The sequence below is a fragment of the Podarcis tiliguerta genome (assembly GCF_965153285.1).
Source record: "Podarcis tiliguerta genome assembly, chromosome: 1".
Taxonomy (NCBI): Eukaryota; Metazoa; Chordata; class Lepidosauria; order Squamata; family Lacertidae; genus Podarcis; species Podarcis tiliguerta.
The window spans coordinates 93,021,320-93,039,793 of NC_139534.1; the positions used below are offsets into that span (position 1 = coordinate 93,021,320).

Genomic DNA, 18,474 nt, shown 5'->3' on the forward strand with positions numbered 1-18,474 from the left:
GGCAAACGCATTTAAGATAGTAAAAACTATTTCACAGGAACGGTAAATGAACAAGCTGCAGCAAAATGTAAATCAATTAGAGTCCCCCTTTTATAATCTCAGCACTACTAATGCCCCTAAAACCTGAAGACTGGAAGTTCCGTGGTACAGAGAAACATGCAGATCGATCCTCCCCCAAGTTTCTTCTTGGATTGTAGCCTAGTTTTGGATTTATCTGATCGAGAAGGATTTTCGAAGGCAAATGCTTACCTAACTGCTGCATACACCGTTTCTGAAGTCTAATGGCACTATCCTAATCAATAATCATTCCCATTTTACACATGGGGGAAAGTGAGACGGAGAGAGCAGCTTGACTAAAACTCCCCAGTAGAGATATGAATTGTATCGCAGATCGAAATCCAGTCCTCTCTGCACTGAAGAGTCCACTGCAGTCCGAAGCATGTTGACTTGGAGGAAAATCCCATTGAAATCAATGAGACTCCCTTTCTGCTCAAGTACGCCGACAACCGAGCTGAAAATCCTACGGATGTCAAAGGGATTTCGTCGGGTATGTTTGGAACCGCAGCCATCGAGACAAGGAGGCAGCGGAGACTCCTGTGGGTCAGTGGTTTGTCCTTTGAAAGTTGCTTGAAAGTTCTGATCTGGTTCGGGGTGAAAAGATGCGCAGACGACGCTTGTTGGTGCACAGGGAAAGTAATGAAGAACTGAGTGCTTGAAACTGACGGGCAGCCCTATCGAGATGCGGGACGGGGAACCAGCAGCCATCCCGGTGTTGATGGACTCCAACTCCCGTCAGCCCCAGCTGGAATGGCCAAGGGCCAGGGATGATGGGAGTTGTAGTCCAACCCTGCACCAACCCTGTAAGGCTGGATTCTGACCTCATCCCGCGCGAAATGCACACTTATTGACTTATTCCTTATTGAATTTATATCCCGCCCTTCCTCCCCAAGGAGCCCAGACCTAACCATTCGCCATCGGGAAGGAAACTGCTTCGGCACCAGCACTCCTTGTTCTTTTTGCACCCCGACCTCTGGACCAGATCAAAGGCAGACATCCGGCTTGGAGGATTGTGGTACAGGCCTGGCCCTCGCTGTCTCCCGGATGTGGTGCAGCCTCCTCCAGACCTGGCTGTAGAAAGGCCGGCCTATCTTCCGAAGGGGCTCCTGCTAGACGCAGGCAGGGCCTTGTGCGCGTGACGTTCCCCGCTGCAGAGAAGCAACACGGCCGCCTTTCTTGGCGTCGGGTTATCTCCCCGCCAAGCCCTCGCGGTTATCTGCTATCATCCCTCGTGAAACCTGCCGCTCTTGCTCCTGCCTCTCTCCCAAGAACGCAGCGCTTTATCTGACAGTTAGCAAAAGAGGAGGCGAGGCGTTGGAAGATCACCGGGAAAGGAGAGGCTGCTGCTGCTGCTGGGCTCTCGCCTAACGCAGCCCTACCCCCAGCGCCGGTTCGTGCTCCCGCAGCACCGGGAGTCGAGCCAGGCGACAAGATGACCCCCTCCGACGGCTCCTGGCTGGTCCTGCCAAGAACGAACCCCGAGCCAAAACGTCCGTGGATGAGCCGACTTTGTTTTCTCGACCCTTTCGGATTCTTGGAGCTGATTGGTTGCAGGACATTAAAAAAAAGCCCTTTGGACATTCCGATTGGCTTTCTCATTGTCCGCGCGGGACCTGTGTCCCCGTGTCAGTCACCGAATCAATGAATTGTAGAGTGGGAAGGGACCGCCAGGGTCATACAGTCCAACCCCCTGCAATGGTGGAATCTTTTGCCCAATGTGGGGCTCGAACCCATGACTCTTTAGGTTAAGCCTTAAACGGCCTCGGCCCAGTATACCTGAAGGAGCATCTCCACCCTCATCATTAAGCCTGGCACCGAGGGTCTTCTGGTGGTTCCCTCCCTGTGAAGTTGCAGGGAGCCAGGCAGAGGGCCTTCTCGGTTGTGGAACGCCCTCCCATCAGATGTCAAGGAAATAAACTGCCTGACTTTAAGAAGACATCTGAAGGCAGCCCTGTTGAGGGAAATTTTTAATGACTGGTGTTTTAATGTATTTTTAATATTTTGTTGGAAGCTGCCCAGAGTGGCTGGGGAAACCCAGCCAGATGGGCAGGGTATAAATAATAATAATAATAATAATAATAATAATAATAATAATAATAATAATAATAATTTCTCATGGTGTACTGCCTGAGTCTGCCAGCTTTCTGTGGCCACTGCGCCTGATTGTTCTGGCTAGGACTGACAGGAGTAATAGTCCAAAACATCTGGAGAGCACCAAGGTTGATGGCTTCTGCACTGTTTCCCTGCAACATCTGGTAACCAGAGAGGTACGCAGCCTCTGAACATGAACATTTCATTTCTAGCTATTTGCTGTGTGAAGAGGTAGCTCCTACTGTTTGGGAACCTGCTGTCTTTTGATGACTGACTAATATTTCTCGACAGCACCACCACATTGCTGGGTGTGGCAATGCATGCTTTTTATTGCACCCCATTTTATGGCTAGTCATCACCACCCACGGCAATCACGGAGGCAGCAGCTGCAGGGCCACCAAGACTTATTTAATGCTGAAATTTAGAGGGCAGATTTATGGTTGATACAAGCAGGTGCAGCTGTGCCAAAGTCAATGAAGTAACTTTTGCTGATGCAGTTAGGATCTCAGGTGGGTCTGGTATTTGCCTGTGCAGTTGCTTCCAATGATCTTTGTGTATTTCTTTGTGGCTGTGCTGGTTGAAACCCTTAGAAATACTGCTAGATAGAACCTTGGCCTGAAGAAAAACTGGCTTGACCTTCTGGCCTGGTCATTGTCACCAGCTCTGCTCCTGGATCTGCGGGGGGGGGGGGGGGCTGAGGTGGAAGGTGCTTCTGTGTAAAACTGTTCATTATCAAGGGCAAGACAGCCAGAACCTAAATAAATGTGTTATAAGAGCTGTAACTTGAAGTGCTTGGACTTGAGCTTGCTTTCCCCTCCTCACTTCCATTCCTTTCCCCTCACACGTCATGTCTTTTTAGATTGTGAGCCTGCAGACATGGATCACGCCAGTACCATTGCTTGTAAGCCCTTTTGGCTAGATAAATGCCACAAATGCACCAATAATATATATACATAAAAAGAAGGGCGAGAGAAAGAGAGAGGGGGAATTATTATTGTTCCATACATTTATATAACATTGACTCTACACAGTTGTAGAATGCTCTCCCCAGGACGGTCTGACTGACGCCTTCATTATACACCTTTAGGTGCCAGGCGAAAACGTTCCTTTCAGGGTGCCAACTTGAATTCAAAGGGCCCAGGTAAGCCTCACACTGCATAATCAATCACAAATATTTGGGGAGGACCGATGGGATCTTGGCCCCTAGGAGTTGGCTCCTATGGTTCCTCTTCAACCAGGCCTTTGATTGATTGACACCCGATGCCCTTTTAAATGTGTTGTGGCAAGGGAGATTATTGGTTTGTTTCTGTTCTTATTTTTATTATGTATTTTGTGTTTTTTATGTTGTAATTTTATGTTGTGAACCGCCCTGACCTCTATGGATGAAGGGCAGCAATACTACTACTACTAATAGTTGATGGGATGACAGGAGGACAGCATTCAGTTGGGAGAGAGCAGGAAAATCTTTGCATGAAAAGCTTCCCTCGCGGAACAGCCTCCATTTGGTTGTATAACCAGTCTGGAGAGTTAGCCTTGGTGAAGACGTGACGTTTTCATCCCCCAAAAAGTTTTTTATTTGAGTTTCCACTGAAATGAGGCTGCATTTTAATGTTTTTATGCTGTATTTTAATCTTGTTTTTTAAGCTGTATTTCAATCAATTGTTTTTATATTTGGTGTTAGCCGCCCTGAGCCCGGTCTTGGCTGGGGAGGGTGGGGTATAAATAAAATTCAATATTATTATTATTTATTATTATATAAGTAACCCCCCAGGCTGTTGCATTGGTGGGTGTATTATGATGGTCATTGTTCACATGACTGGGCATAACACAGGTTTGAGGTAAGCCATAGTCACCTGAGCTTAACTCACTGGAACATGTAAAGTATTAAGAAAGAAATGTCTCTTTCAGTATGCACACACTGCTATTCTCTCCGTTGCTTCCAGACATTTTTCTTTTTCAGAAATCAACTGCTGGACAAAACCCAGGCACTAGCATAGTCAAATCTTACACTCGTAGTACTTCCTGGTTTAGATGAACCAATAGCAGTAGTGGAAACACACTCAATGGTACTTTTTATTTTTTTAAGGACAAAGTCACTTGGAAGTAGGACAAACAATCAAAATGTCACTCAGCATTGGAGGAGGCCATTCCTTTGCTATTGTCTGTTAATCTTGAGTGTGGAGAAGAATGGTGAGGACTGCTCCATTCCGGTTTACTGGAGTTTTCCTGGTTCGAGAGTTTTTATTATAGAATTGGGAAGCCTGAGAGGATAGCTCAAGGACTGGCAAAAAGTGAATAGCAATTTATTAGATACCGCAAACTCCAATGGTTAGCTTGCCATCTGTCTGCAATGCCTGACACTGGATAACTATTTATTATTCATCCTCAATCATTAATTATAAATCATGGAGCCTATATGCCACTCTATACATTCACATTTGCTATGCATTCACAGACACATTATGTAACGTTTTAAAAGCATGGATTTTCCTAGTATCTCAAGGTTAGGTGCGTTGGACCCCTCTAATGTCGCAAAGGTGTAAATTAGCTTTGTCCAATCTGCTAAGATAACTGGAGAGTGAAGAGCTGCAACAGAAAACACTGCAATTGGGAGCCACCTTGAGCCCCATAGTAAATCCAACAGTTTCCCTCCAGTGTTCCACCTTGGTTACCCGCTGCTGATTTTACTTACCTGTTGCCATGGACTTACTGCCTGATTTTGGAAAATGAATTGTTCTTATAAGTTTGTTTGTTTAATGTAATGTGCTTGATATCCTGCTCAACAATAAAACCTAGTAAGAAAATAACAAAACAGCAGAATGGGTTGTGTTTCAGTGTTAAAACAGCATCGAAACCAACTTTGTTGCACAAATAAAAAAAAAGCATTTATCTGAAGCTGAAGAGAAAACTTTGCAGCGAGGGAGAGAGCTACAGACATGGGCTGCCACAATTGAGTTATGGGCTCATATACATTAGGGGTGGGCAGATCAGGATATACTAATATATATTTAAGTAATTTGCAGTAGATCAACAATGTTTTCTGTCTACCAAATGTTTTAATGATACCCCCCCCCCAAAATTTGGCTGCTGACACCAAGAAATCTGGGATGATGGGACAACTAGAAATTGATTTTTTTTGCATGGAAGGACTATGAGGTCTCATGAGATGTACTCAGATGCAGCCCGTTCCTTAATTCAAAGTGCAAGTCTGCACCTCTTTCTAAAGCACCATTTTGCAGTTGGTTTCTGTTGGTGGACCTGGGGAGCGAGGGAGGCGACAAAGATGATTCTGCAATACTGAAGTCTCCCTGATCTAACAGATTTGAAACCAGTGGAAATATCATAGCTTCCTCCAAAGAATTACAGCTATGTGAGGGTGATTAGGCGTCATTTCATTTTGGTCATATAGGAATTGTATTTCTATCCTGCCATTCCTCCAAGGAGCTCAGAACACCTTCCTACCACTCCAGTTCCCAGACTTCCTTGTCTAGGAGCCATGGCAGACATGCAGTTGTGAACTAGGATTAAATGCATAGCTCTGGATTGCTCCCATATTGGCAATTGACGTGGTGATATCAATATATCCTCTTATTTGCGGAATGAATTCTCACACCTATCCATTGCAACATTAATTATCTTTAAACACATGACCTGGAGTCTGCATCTCTCTGCTGCCTCTGGGCCATTTTTCATACCACCCAATTACAAGCCTTTGTGTAAGTAAACAAGGATCCGGTTTCCTCCTGGTAGTTCTAGAGCTAAATATTGCCTCTGCTCTGCAGGAAGAAGATGGTCAGTTGTGGGTGCTTTGCTCTAGCATGGTGCAGGGAGTATAAATATAGCTGCGTCTTCCCGACACTGGGTGACAGGAAGATGCAGAGAAATTTAAAAATACCTGCTTTGACACTAGCCTAGTTTTGTGCTCAGTGAGAAGCAGAAAGTTGGCCTGCATCCCGTTTGCAATCACATTCTGCCATCACCTCCCTCTCCCTTCCCCCAAATTAACAAATTGTAGGACATTTTCCAGAGTCAAAGGCAGGAAGTGAAGTGTATAAATAAAATAAAGTCACTAACCGAAAGGTGCTACCGTAGCTCCCATCTTATTCTGCTTTTGCCTTTATTTACTTTTTGCTCAGATTTTTTTCTCAACTCTTGTTTTTTCCTATTACTTTCCTGGATCTTACCCAGTGGCCGCTGTTATCTTCCCAACTTCTCTTCTATGTTTTACTAACCTCTTTCAAATGTTACTTTCACCTTCTTTTCCTGAATTGCTGCTTCCTTCCGGTGCTTCTCTTTTCCCTTCTGCTCATCTTCGTGATGCGTTCCCCCTCTTGTGCAGTGCGTTTCCATTGAATGGGATTCTGTTATGGCAGAGCTTGCACAAGTATAAGAAAAAGATGCACATCTTGGTTTTTTCTCAAACCCCCCCCCCCATACTAGGAAGAATTTCTTGTGGCTGTGAAAACGGAGATTATGGTACTTTCTCCTAGGCCTTTATTTAATAATAATAAATAATAATAATAAATCTTTATCTATACCCCGCCCTTCCTGATTCAGAAAACCGGGCTCAGGGCGGCTAACAGCAAATTTAAAACAATTGTGATACAACAAAAAACAGCATAAAATATAGTATAAAAGCATGAATAACAATAAATTCAAAGCTCAAAAATCAATTTGGGGGGAAATCCATCCAATCAACATTAGATGGTCACCAGGGCTAGCTGGCTAAATTAGTCCTATTTTGGGCCAGCGAGGAGGCCAGGGGAGAATTAGCTGTGGGGTCCCAGAGCAGGTAATCTTCATAAAAAGGGGAGGGAAGAGAAGGGAATAAAATATCAGGCTAAATTCAAATTGAAAGCCTGGTGGAATAGCTCTGTCTTACAGGCCCTGCGGAAAGAGGTTAAATCATGCAGAGCCCTAGTCTCATGGGACAGAGCATTCCACCAGGTTGGAGCCATCGCTGAAAAGGCCCTGGCCCTGGTGGAGGATAGTCTGACTTCCTTAGGGCTTGGGACCTCTAAACTATGGTTATTCATGGACCTTAAGGTCCTCTGCGGGGCATACCAGGAGAGGCGGTCCCATAAATACGAGGGCCCTAAGCCACAAAGGGCTTTAAAGGTCCTTTGAAGCTTAACACCTTAGCTTAACACCTAAGGATGGTTCCTTAAAGGATATTGATGGTTAGAATATGTCTGCTTAAATGACCACCAATAGCTTTCGATGCTTGGTGGCTGCTAGCAATTAGTCACACTCTATCAGCTTGAAGCTCACTGGGCGACCTGAGGCTAATCCCTGTCTCTCTCAGCCTGACCTACCTCATAGGATTGTCATGGGATGAAATGAGAAGGGGGAGAACTATGTACACCGTCTTGAACTTTTTGGAGAAAAAAGTGGGATATAAATATATATATTAAAATATATATTCTTTAAAAAGAAGTTCTATGGTGCATGCTCTTAAATGTCATATAAAAATGTGTGATGCGTGTATTTTGTGTTACGTGTTTTTGCAATGTTGTCATCAGTAGTAAAGAAGAGTAGTATTTTCCTGCCGGAAAAGCATGGACACACACACACACACACACGTGTCTGTTTTGTTGCTTATACCAGTGATGGGAAACTGTGACTGGCTACAGGTTCCCACTACTTCTACTTGCCAAAAAACAACAGGTGTGGTATTGTCAAGTGTGAAGGTATACGCATTGTGCACATAGTTCTTTCCTCCATGGAGTTGACATCCAAGGTGGAAAACCATTGGTTGTTGAGGCTCTGGCTATTCAGAAATATTACTCACAAGCAGTGCTTTTTTTTCTAGAAAAAGAGGTGCTGGAGCTCCCACGCGCTGCCCCACAGCCTCCGACACAAAGCCACGAGCAGCATGCCGCCCGAAGTCTCCAACACGCAGCTCTGGGCACCATGCCGGTATACTGCACAGCTGCCGGTATGCTAAAAAGAGGTGCCGGAACGCACTGAAGAGATGGCGTAACTCAGTTCCGGTGCGTTCCGGCTGAAAAAAAGCCCCGTTTGCAAAGGTAAAGCTCAGCACATACTTAAGAATGGCAAAACGGAGAGCTCTTAAGAATGCAACTGTCATTTCAAGGTTACTCGTTAAATAGACTTCCTCTTTAGCTGCTTACAGATGTGGGAAGTGCTGGAATTTTAGTCTACGTGAAATATGGGATATTTGGCAGCAATAAAGGTCTCTCTTTTTGCACGACAAATAACAAGTGAGGGAAAACAAGGGGTGTGAATTAGATGGTGCTCAGTCCCTTTCCCCTTTGAGCTAAAGGAAAGTGTAAGGGTATTTCCTGAGAAGGAAGAATACCGGGCTTAAAAATGTCCTTCCTTAAAAGAAAAAAAAAAAAAAGTAGATTCAAAACTCCCTAAAAGTTGCAGATTTCCAGCTTTGAAAAGGTTTGTTACTGGCAAAAGGGACATGCAGATTACAGCCTTTGGAGCATGTATGTTGGTTGACACAAGGGTGCAGTGGGCATATTTGCACAGTGCAAACTTCAAATGGAACTGCATGCTTTGCCAATGAACATGTGCTCCAGTTGTGTGCTTGCTGAATAAGGTGGAGGGGCATTTGCAAGGGAGAACCGTCTTTTTCCCCTGGGTGACTTCTGAGAGCAGAGATGAGCCCACCTGGGATAAAAATGGTCTGGCGAGGTCAGTAGGGGAAAGCATTGGATGAGGGTTTAAATCACTGTTTCTCCCATGCAAATGTTCCTGGGCCTCCATATTCGTGATATTTGGCAAACAAAGGGTTGAGAGCTTGTGGAATGAGTTCTGCCCAATCTAATGGTCATAGTGAACTTACAGGCGTGGAGTTCTTTTCGAGATATGCAAATTCAGAAATGTTTTGTTTGTTTGTTTGTTTGTTTGTTTAATTCAACAGAATTTATATACTGCTTGATTGCAAGAAAACCTCCAAGTGGTTTTCAGAAATATGTAATAAAACATTAGAATTCTCGGTTAAAAAAAGAGGAACAAATATTGAAAAACATTATTAAAATCAATGGTGGCTAAAAAGAGAGAAAACACATGCAATTTTTTCATGTTTTTCATGTTTGACTAGACTTGCCGAAAACATGATATTTTAAGCAGGTGTGGAGGGTTCTAGGTCATTGAACCTGTGGTAAAGGTTGTGAACGGATCCAGAGTACCTGTTTATTTTTAAATAGTTTTTTTATGGAAGATTTTCTGATTTGTTAGCATTCCTTCTGATTTGTTGATGGGGTAGTTATATGACAATGAGCATACATCCTGCATTCATCCTGATTTGCTTGCAAGTGTGTTCATTTCATTGGTCATTAGTTTATTCCACACTTTTCAATTCGTTCGCCTGTCATTTTCCAACCTGCAACTGTCCGATTCTTTTTTTAAAGGGGATTTGTTGTGTGAGGGCGACAGGCCCTTTAATCCACTATGGACGTAACATTTCAGTATGCTCTCGCATCCCTACTGCAAAATAGTGACAGTCTGGAGGCGTCCTGTGACACAAACCTTCGTGACATCCAGGGGCACATGCCTCACCTTTTTACAGGTTTTTGTAGCCTCCGCATTCTGATGGACGTGGCACAAACGGTGCCTCGTGAAAAGCAGCACTCCTATAAACCGCTCGAAAGCACAGTGGGCATAACCCAGCGGCAGGAAATTCCCATAATTAGAGGAGCTGCTGATCTCACTTTCTGTGGAAAGGGGCAACTCAGTGACCAATTGCATCATGTCAATGTATACGTTGCCCAAACCAAACAGGGTATAAATTAGTCGGCGCTCATTTGTTTCATGAAGAGCATTGTTCCTCTTTTATTCAATGACCTTTTTGTTCTTTTACATCCTGGACCAATCAAATGTCATGGTTGTAGCTGAGCCCTGAGTGCAGACAATAGCTTATTCCGTCTATTCTGTTTGAGGGGCTGCAGGAATGGCCGGCCACTTTGTCATGTGGTGACTGGAGGCTGTTTAAAGCAGCTTTTCCCACCATTTAGAAAGTAGCCGAATCCTGAGAGGAAAACCCTGTCATAATAATAATCTAGATCCCATTGAAGTTTTTTTCAGCTTTATGATTTGGGTGGGGTTGGAATGCAGAGCACTCGCTGGCTTTTTCGCTGCTGAAGCAGAGAACTAGAGAGTCCGTTCTGGGGCCTTCATTTGCAGACTCTGAAAAACCTAAGTGCATCTTTTTGTAAGGTTTGTAGAACTAGGAGCTTTGCTGTGCTTGCTGTATGTCAATAAAACCTCCCTGATTATGATATGGGAGTTGCAGGGAGCCAGAACGGATTATAGGAGAGATGTGTGGCTGGGTTTGTGAGGCGTAGCAACAAAATTGGTTGCTTTGGGTATAATTGTAATTCTTCTGTTTGCAATAATACAAACAGTGCAATATACCTGGACTGGCAAATTTGGTTGTTGATTAAACTGTCTTTTGTCCTAGGATGTCAGGGGTGGACATGGGGAAAGAAAGCTTACGGTGGGATGGGGACATTGGTACCAGCCTTCGGACAATTACGTTTCTTTACTTTGTTAAAGAACAGAGACCTAGCCAGAAGCTGGTTACTGAAATGTGTTTGTTTGTTGTGATGCACAACTATTAAGTAGTCACACACATAGGACCTGCAACAAAATGTTGCAACAGGGACTTCTGGGCATTTCTCCTGAGTTTCCATTCCCCTTCCCCCCCTTTAAATGGGCATAAATGATCCCCCCCCCATATCGAAACTCACATTTCGGAATCTATTTCTGCACTGATGCCTGACTCCCACACTAGTCTCAAACCACCCATAGTGCTTGTGGATGCCTCAGCCAGGATTTTGCATATGTCAGAAAATCCATTTAGATTTAGATTTGGGGCCAGACTGCAGAACCAAATTTTAGAACCACGTCAGGGGCCTTGTCACAAATATATAGGACACCCACACCCACAAAAAATATATATGCATAATTGCACATATACATGCACATGGAAATACAATACTGTATGCTTGGTGGTTAGCTGGTATGGAGAGATGCATAAATACATAAACAAGAGATTTGCAGACATAGAATCATAAAACTGTAGAGTTGGAAGGGACCCTGAGGATCATCTAGTCCAACCCCTCCAATTCAGGAATATGCAGCTGTCCCATTCGGGGATCGAACCTGCAACCTTGGCTTTATCAGCACCACGCTCTAGCCAGTTGATCTAATTGGTAAACATGCTGTGCATTTTTTTTTTAAAAAAAAACTAGGCTTAAATATGGTTCTTATTCTTGCACAAGTTGTGTCTTTGGAAGCTGGCCGGCACCATTCACAACACGGGTTTTTATCTGACATCTCGTAGGACGGATGTCAGACTGTTTCCCTCCTCCTTGGCACTCCATCTTTTTCTCAGAGCCCAATCCCTTGTGTGACATCATCCGCTTTTCCTCCTCGGCCTTAGGCACAGTGTTTCTGGAGCTCGTTGCTTCCTGAACCAGAATTCCTAACTCAGGATAGCGATGTTGGGGAGGAGGAGGAGGCGGCAGTGAGAAACACATAGTTTTGTTTCGCGCGGAAACGTTAAATGAGAAAGGCAGCCGTGGAAAGTCCTTGCATAGCAACCAGCAGCACCAAGGTTATGGTAATTAATTTCAAATCTGTTGAGAAAAGGTCCCTTTCATGTTGTCCTGATGCTTTAAGTGGCTCAAGAAGTATGGAAAAACAGGAAACCAAGCAGCCTCATTAGGAATTGACTCTGCTCAGTAATTAGGAAAACAAGGAAAAGCAGGTGGTGAGGGAACTGAAGTCGACCACAGAGCTTGGGATGGAAATTCTTGTTAGGGGAGGAGGGGCAAAAACAGAAAGATCGCAAGACCCAGGACTGGGTGGTGGACTCATTACATGCTTAGCAATCAAATAGCTGCCTTTGGAGACTGATAGATGTTGCCACTGTGGGATTTATTTAATAACAAGGCCGTCTTTCAAAAGGCATCTTTGTTCTGCAGAGTCCAGGTTCCCCTCAGTCCAAATCACGTTAAAAGAAATTAGCGAGCAATGGTGGGTTTCGCCAGGACATCCAGAAGAGAGGACACCAGTCATTGATATCCATTACGTTGAATTAGCCGAAAACTGAATTGGGTTGCTAATGTGAGGCTGGGTTGTATACCAGGGTGACCTGAGGCGAAGGAAAGGATGAAAAGGCAGTCGTTGGGTAGAAGGGGGAATCTTGGCAGGGGCAGTTCGCCAAGCGAGAGAAAAGCTGTGTTTCACTCCCAGAGAGCTATATGAAAAGGACAAGATCTTCTGTACACCTTTAAAGCTCATCTTGTAATAATCCATATTCAGAGGAGGTGTTAAAAAAGGGCTCCAGTTGGCATTTGTGTGGCTGTCAGAAATGTTTTTGCTTGTATTTTGTGAAATATGCATGGATGCAGCTGCACCTTCTGGAGTTGACGTCTCCATGTGAATTTTCAGCTGAGTCTAGCCAGTTAAGGCAGAATGCTTGGATCTAAGCCTCTTTAATCTCTCGCTAATGAATGCCACACTGGTCAAAACATAAAAGCTGGTCCAAATTCAGGTGGTGCCCAAGGTCTGACATTTGGTTGTGCAAGGATTGCCAACGTTTCAGCCGGCCTCTGTAACTGTGCCTTTAACATGATCTGCAGCAACGAGCTAGCGATCTTGGTCATCTCCATGTTGGGAATTGCTTTTATGTCAAGTTGTAGTTCAAAGCACAGCTACAGAGGTCAGTCGAATCGCTGGCAACCTTAGGCCTTGCATCTGTGAGGGATTTTGAAACTAGAACACTGCCTTCCTGACATGCTGCTACTGTTCCTTCCAATTGTTCCCATGGCAGAAAGAAGTTTCACCCAATAAATTCCTGTGTGTCCCGGTGCTCGAAGGGCCATGATAGACTAATAAGCCAAAGCAAATGATATACTGATCTAAATAAACTATTGACCTGATATAATAATAATAATAATAATAATAATAATAATAATTCTTCACATACCATTTTACAAAATAAACAAATCACAGCATAAATCATACTTAAATCATCAAATGCCTTCTCAGTAAAAGGGAAAAACAACAACAGCCACCCTTTAATGAGAAAAGTTATCTGTTCACGGATATCCCCCGGGTAGATAAATAGACGAAAACTGTTGTATATTTTTTTGCTGGGAATTCTTTTGCGCATCACCAGCAATAACAAATAACATCTGATCATAAAGCGTGACAATTTACATGCTGTGTATTGTCACGTATCCTCTCAGGATACAGTGGCTTTCAGTCAACAAATTTTGACTCATTGTGCTGGGGTGGGATGGCGAACATGCGGGACATGAAAGTATAATTTGGGATATTTCACAGACTGCTTTAGGTTGCAATAAACGGCTTCACATTTGTAACAATTTCACCTGATGATGGCAGTGGGATTGCGCTTGAGTGCATGGCAACCTTCATTCCTTGTGTTTATTTCAGGACCGGCTCCAGATTTTAGGCGGCCCTTGACAAAGTGGTGGGCTCCCTCCTACAGTGGTGGGTGTAGTGGTTAAGAGCAGTAGACTCGTAATCCGGTGAACCGGGTTCGTGTCCCCGCTCCTCCACATGCAGCTGGAGGGTGACCTTGGGCCAGTCACACTTCTCTGAAGTCTCTCAGCCCCACTCACCTCACAGAGTGTTTGTTGTGGGGGAGGAAGGGAAAGGAGATTGTTAGCCACTTTGAGACTCCTTAGAGTAGAGATAAAGCTGGATATCAAATCCAAACTCCTCCTCCTCCTCCTCCTCCTCTTCTTCTCTCTGGTGGGGTGACCTGGCAGTGGCAGCAGACAAAAACAGCACACTGAGGAATGCCATGCAGCCCCCTCATGAGCTATAGCCAAGAACAAACTGGAATGCAAAGAGCATTGCATGAAGGTTTTGACCATGGTTAGCTGAGAAATGTCTGCTGTGCAATTCCTTACATTGAGGGATAAGAACCCTCCAGATCTCCAGATGTTGTTGGGCCTCTCACCAGCTCCATCTGGCATGGCTAATGGCCACATCCCCCAGTCTTCTTGTGCCAGGCCTCCTCTTCGACATTGCGAAAGCTCTCAGAGGGCCTTCGCCATAGGGTGGAATTCAGCTTTTCCCAAAGCTCTGACTGGATACTGCTGGTTATGCTGTTGCTCCTCCTGAGGTTACTGATGGCGTAATGGGGTCCTCTTGAAACACAAAAAGTCTGGGGAAAAAGATCTGTAAAACATGTCGAAGTTACATGCAAAACACCCCGCCTTCCCTGTTTCCAAGCCCAGCCGCTTTGAAGCTTGTATATTTCTTCATGTTCCTGAAACCAGAAGCGACCTGGAAAAAACTGAAAGGATCCTTCTGTTGTGTTGTGCTGTGCATGCCCCCCCACATTTAAAAAAGTAAATCTACTACATGAAATATTGTTGGTCTCGCTCTCCCCCCACCCCCCCTTCTTCTTTCAATTTCAGGAAGTTCCTTAATGCCCTCTGCTTGATTTTGTTTTCCTTGTTATCGGGACAACTAATATTTTTTCCTGTTAGGGGAGAAAAAGATTTTCCCAAGCAGATTAAAGATTCCCGCCCCCCCCCTTCAAGTGTATGAATGGTGACATGGTTCACTTTTATTGCTCTGTTTATTTTTAAGAATCGAGAAGGGGAGGGGGAAAATCCACCTTGATTTATCGTAACAAGATGTCCATCCCGGTGCGAGACGTGAGCTGAATTGAATGGTCTCTGCTTGTTTTTGACTCAGTTGCGGCTTCTTATCTGGTAGAATTCTATGGGTGAGTGGGGAGAAGGAGGAAGGGCAAGTGATAAATTTTTGCTGCAGCATGTATTGATGGCTTCAGGGGGTAAAATGGGAACAATGCAGGTTGTGATGTGAAAATCTCCCTGTTAAGTTGTGATAATCAGACAATGGTCTCCTTGGAATAAAAGCTGAACTAAACGGTTACTCAAGGGCATAATGCATCTGAGTCTCAAATGTCTCTGTACTAGTGTCCTGGTTATACACATAATCAATTATAAATGAAAATAATTATGATCTTGTAGATTCAACAAAATGAATTGGAATCAGGCCACTCATGTCTTACCATGAAAAAAAGAAACATTGACTAGCATAGTAATAAAACCTTATTATTATTATTATTTATTATTATTTGTATACCACCCTATACCCACAGGTCTTAGGGCGGTTACAACATAAAATCACAATATAAACACAAAAAATCATAATAAAACAAAAACAACCCAATGAACCTTCCCGTCCTTAACACATTTTGAAAGGACATTGGGCGTTATCTAGTTCAACCTCCTAATACATGTCCAGAGTACCTGTCTTGTATCTGGAAGTATTTTTTAAAAACTGAACTTTGATGGGATATTATTGAGAATCAGAGTGATGCAGTTTAGTGTGTTGGACTAGGGCTGGGTGGGTGGTGAATCTAGAGATCAAGTTCTTACTTTTTGTTGTAAGCCACCCAGGAAATGTTTATTGATGGGCAAGAAGAGTCATAGCCCATTCCACCAGTGAAACATTCACCCTAAACTGGAGGTCAAGCTTCTCTGTTCTCTCCTGCTGCTGTGGCCTTTCCCAGTCACACACTTACCACTCTGTTTTATGCCTTTGAGGGAAACTCCACGTGGGCAAGTCCTTCTAAGATCCCTGTCTGCATTTAAAGAAAAGTAATTAAGATTCTGGATCTTCCTTTCCCCCACTTCCTTCTAATTCAACACATTTGCACAATAGTCAACGTTTCCTTTTGCCACCTTGTTGCGTTGTAAGGATCCCAGAGAAAACGCCAGAGAGAAAGAAAAACACTGAAGCTTCTTTATCTCAGATGCTCACCCCAAACTGAAAACAAAACTCAGTCACTTCAGCCTCGCCATCTACTTCCTCCACCCCCAGCTCCTTTTTGTGCCTTTAATTACAACCCCCAATATGCAGCTCACCTACTCTGACGCCACACACCGTTTAATCTGTGGATAAGGAAGGTGTTTTGTTTTGTTTTATCCAGAGGGCCGCATTCCCTACTGGGCAACCTTCCAGGGGCCACATATAAGTGGTGGGTGGGGGCAGGGGCAAAAGTGGGTGGAGCAACAGAAGTAAATAGTAGGCTAGTTTTCTGCACACACTCACACTCCTCTCTGTCTCCCCTCTAGGCAAGCAAGAAGCATGATCAATGTTCAAGGACACAGTCAGCCAATCAAAAGGACTCATGAAGGATGTGAAACAGAGCCAGTGAGGAGAAGTGGCAAGGCTCAGACGGCTGCATTCAGCCCTTGGGGTTCCCAACCTTGCTTTAACTTTGTTCCCAACATGAAATTAATGAACTAAGCCAGTGGTTCCCAATGGGTGGTCTGCAGACCCCAGGGGTAACAAAACTACCATAGAGATAACGATTTTTTCAAAAGTTGTGGGTCCATAGCTTGGCGGTTTTAAAACAGGGGCTCCATCATACTTAGCTAATTGGGAAGCACTGAGATAAGCAATAAAAATGGCAGAAACAGTTTTTTTGCTTAGTATTCCAGAAGCATAAGGGTCAGTTTGGACAAACCATTAATAATTTCATGATTATTAATGACTGAGGACCAACTATTTTGAGGTTTAAAAAGCTTCGTCATAAGCAAGAGCGCAGAAGCAAAGTACACTCAGTCCATAGACAGAACCCAAGCACAATTTGCTGGGGCCTGGAGCTAGAGTCCGTTGCCATGAGGAAAAATAGTGAGCTTGTGCTTGAGCATGTTTCTGCAACCTTAGTTTCCTATATCTAAGTATTTATATGGAGGATCTAGATCTTGTACAGTTTTCTGGAGCTACTTAAAAGGATTGTAGAAGCAACTTCCTGAAGAATCAACTGCTGGTTGAAACCCTCTCATCTGAGGGTGCAAGAGAAAGCATGAATGGGAAACTCTAGGCCTTATAGTTTGCAAGAAAAGACATGGTGCCTTCTTCCTATGTCCCCCTTCATGCATTACTTGCCTGAAGGCACATCACACAATTAGTGGGTCACAGCACCATGCTCCTGGCCCCACCCCAGCATTGAGCTCTGCTCCTAGGTGTCCATGTGTACTCTGCAGTTTGAAGAGGAGCTCCTTCTGCATAGGTTTCCATGCCACCGGGACACCCATGGTTTAAAGGTGCCATGTTCCAGTAAGTCATAGTTATGATGAACTACAGTGCATTTGGTTTGGGGCAATGCTAAACTGTGGTTAGTTAACAATGGAAATGAAAGGTTCTGTTCTCCTTCTAGAAGCACACAGTAAGAGCTATCCAATATGTCATTATTTATAATTTCTGCCCCATAAAATGAATACAATCAAATATTAAAATCTACAGTGGATGCTTGGATTGCGAACATGATCCATGTGGGAGGCACGTTTGCAACCTGCAGAGTTTGCAACCCGCAGCGCTGTGTCTGCGCAAGCACGGGTCGTGATTCGGTGTATCTGCACATGTGCGAGCACCAAAACCCGGAAGTAACCCGTTCCAGTACTTCTGGGTTCGGCACGGTGCGCAACCCGAAAACGCACAACCTAAAGTGTCTGTAACCCGAGGTATGACTGTATTTCTAAATGGAAGGGTAGGTATTTGTGCAAGTGGCCGCCAGGCTGCATGTGAAGTGCACAATATTCTACCTCTGTGGTTGTAAAATTGCAGTCCTACCCAGCAATGTACTCTCTCCACAAGAGACAGGATTGTTTCAGAGTCCCTTCTTTCCGCAATGCCTTTCAGCCAGGCTTATGAGGTTAAAGAAAACCCATGATCTATCACTCTTCCCAATGCTTCACACTTGTGCCAAGCAGTCCTCTTCCCCTTCCCTGGGCCATACTTTGGGAATCCTTGTCTGAGCACGTGACAATTGAAGGGCCATGTCTGGTGCTAAAAATCCAGAGCTGAACATGAGGCAGGATCCAAGTACAACAAACGATCCCACTTGTCTGCTCACCAATCAGTTGAGAGGAAATGACTGGAGTTGTCCTGCCCCACTGACACTGTGGATGAAGCTACATGGAGATGTTTTTCTTGGCACCAGCTCTTGGATTTAAGAGACTTGCACGTGCCACCTGCTCCCTCTTAAGTCTTCCGCCAGCGAACAGAGCACACACTTCCTCTTCTTCTGAAGCAAAGTCTGAATCAGTGGGTCTTCTGGGACAGCTTGGTTTGACGTTTCTTCTTTTTTACAAAGAGAAAGAGATTCACGCCAATCTAAATTTCTTTTCCGTCCGATGGGGTTGCTGGGAAGCACACAGTGTAACAGGAGTTCTTGCTTTTGTCTGAATGTAAACTCAGTGTCTTTGTCATCGTATGCATAGGAGGCTGTCTCCGCTTTCAGGACCGAAGGCTAAAAGAGCTAACTTA

General features: G+C 44.3%; 1 long non-coding RNA gene across 1 annotated transcript; it reads left to right on the forward strand.

Moving 5' to 3' along the window:
* Positions 1-262: 262 nt before the first annotated feature.
* Positions 263-16,361, forward strand: LOC310682541. Its single transcript, XR_014513967.1, has 3 exons — positions 263-2,657; positions 7,961-8,177; positions 16,275-16,361. It is a non-coding gene; the product is annotated as an uncharacterized lncRNA (long non-coding RNA).
* The last annotated feature ends 2,113 nt before the right edge of the window (positions 16,362-18,474 follow it).